This window comes from Protomyctophum parallelum (genome assembly GCF_964188405.1).
Source record: "Protomyctophum parallelum genome assembly, chromosome: 19".
Lineage (NCBI taxonomy): Eukaryota > Metazoa > Chordata > Actinopteri > Myctophiformes > Myctophidae > Protomyctophum > Protomyctophum parallelum.
This window is the reverse complement of record NC_139717.1, coordinates 25740614-25743113: the sequence shown is the minus strand read 5'-3', so window position 1 is coordinate 25743113 and position 2500 is coordinate 25740614. Positions and strand designations below refer to the sequence as shown.

The 2500-nt window shown below is 42.3% G+C and overlaps 1 protein-coding gene across 2 annotated transcripts in view; it reads right to left on the bottom strand.

Moving 5' to 3' along the window:
• ches1 (checkpoint suppressor 1) overlaps window positions 1–2500 on the bottom strand; it is a 114830-nt gene that overhangs the window by 33986 nt on the left and 78344 nt on the right. The gene's annotated exons all lie outside the window — the stretch shown is intronic.

Sequence of the window (2500 nt, the reverse complement as noted above, 5' to 3'; positions counted from 1 at the left end):
TTTATTTTTTTGTCAAATTGTTTCTTGTTGTTGTTTCTACTCAAGTAATGGACAAGGGGCAGCCGAACCTTATCAAACTGTCTCTCCCTGTTTTCTCAGGAAATACCTTATTCTCTCAAGATGAAGTGCACTAGTCATTTTGTTTAGCCAGTGCTTAAATGCAGGAGCCTCCTCCTTTTTTCCAGTGCGTCAAAATTAGTTTTTTCGCTGTAATCAGACCATATGAGAAGAGTTGTTTCTGTGCTCTCATCAACATAGGCATGGAGTCTGACAAACCCAGAATAATTAGTACAGGATCGGGGTCAATATGAAAACTCAAAATATCAGAGAGCGTCTCAAATATCTTAATCCAATATCTTTGTATCCGAGGGCAAAGGGCGAAGCTGTGAAGAAGATTTGCATATATTGCATTACATTTGTCACAGTGCGAATAAATATCTGGGAATATGTTATGTAATTTGGAATAATGGAGTCTATGTATGACTCTAAACTGGATAAGGCAATGTCTGGAGTTGATAGAGCATGTATTAACTTCTTCAAGGCTGTCTCTCCCAGAGCTCGTCTGAAATTGAAGTCCCCAGCTCATTTTCCCATGCCAACTTAAAGGACAACTTTAGTTTTTTTTCAACCAAGGTTCATGTTTTAGCTTGTTATTAGAGAAACTAAAAGGTGAGTGTTAATTTTTTTTTCATTTGCTGCTTTCTTTTTGTTTTAGGGATTTTAGCTCTTTTTGACAGGGGGCGGGGGCATTCGAGCATAGGGGCTAAAATATGTATTTTTTCACAAAATGTTATGGCGATTTAATTTTATTTTATTTACTATAGTTCTAACTAGACCCCAAGAAATTACATCTGGCCACAAAAGATCACAAGATCTATTGAATTGTGACAAACTGACATATTGAGCCTACAGTATACACACACAGTATAAGCCTTCCCCCAGTAGGCCTCCTTTACATTCAGTAGATCCTGTGATATTTTTGTGGCCAGATGTAATTTCCTGGGGTTTATTAGGACTATAGTAAATAATAAAATAATAAATCACCATAAAATGTTGTGGAAAAAATTACATATTTAGCCCCATGCTCGAATGCCCCCGCCCCCCTGTCAAAAAGAGCTAAAATCCCTAAAATGAAAGAAAGCAGCAAATGAAAAACAATTAACACTCATCTTTTACTTTCTCTAATAACAACCTAAAACTTGAACCTTGGTTGAAAAAAACTAAAGTTGTCCTTTAATAGCTGATGTAGTAGGAAGGTTTGCCACTTGAAATGATTCATAAAGATGTGACACCCTCACGTCTGCTTCTATATTATTAACATTTCTAACATAAAACCTTGGTGTACTCAACATGTCCGGGTTCACAATGGGGCTCTATGGGCTGGCAGGTAGACTAATAACTCTGAGATTGTACAAATGGTTCCATTTAGCGATGCACGATATAATCAGAATCGGCCATATTGGCCATAATAATCCCATTATTTAATATGTTTTCACCAGCAAAATAAATGAAAACTGTAAAAATTCAGTTCAATATACATGGAACTTCCAATTGAACATTCACAATATATAGTATCATCTTTTACATCTGTGAAGGAAGTACAGGGAAGTGACCCAAGTTCTTTCCCAAATGGCGTGTTATGCATATAGAGCCCATTATTACATAGAGACCGTATGGATCAAAGGGCCCCTGATTTACCCACACATAACATAATACAGAACCACACCTGAGAGAGAGAGCGAGAGAGAGAGGGAGAGAGGGAGAGAGAGAGAGAGAGAGAGAGAGAGAGAGAGAGACAGAGAGAGAGAGAGAGAGAGAGAGAGAGAGAGAGAGAGAGACAGAGAGAGAGAGGGCTGTGATGCCTGAGGTTATTTTTTATAATCAATTAACAAGCAGGTCAGTCATTCAGTCAGTCAATCAACAAACCAGTTAATCAATCAATCTTGTATAAACATGTGTGCATGTGCATGTGCATGTGCATGTGCGTGTGCGTGTGCATGTGCATGTGCATGTGCGTGCGTTACCTGTGTTGGTGTGTGTGTGGGGAGGCGGAGGAGGGCGTGACCAGTCCAGGGGGGGGTAGGGGTGGTACGGGGTGTGTGTGTGTGTGTGTGTGTGTGTGTGTGTGTGTGTGTGTGTTACCTGTGTTGGTGTGTGTGTGGGGAGGCGGAGGAGGGCGTGACCAGTCCAGGGGAGTAGGGGTGTGTGTAGTGTGTGTGTGTGTGTGTGTGTGTGTTACCTGTGTTGGTGTGTGTGTGGGGAGGCGGAGGAGGGCGTGACCAGTCCAGGGGAGTAGGGGTGTGTGTAGTGTGTGTGTGTGTGTGTGTGTGTGTGTTACCTGTGTTGGTGTGTGTGTGGGGAGGCGGAGGAGGGCGTGACCAGTCCAGGGGAGTAGGGGTGTGTGTAGTGTGTGTGTGTGTGTGTGTGTGTGTGTGTGTGTTACCTGTGTTGGTGTGTGTGTGGGGAGGCGGAGGAGGGCGTGACCAGTCCAGGGGAGTAG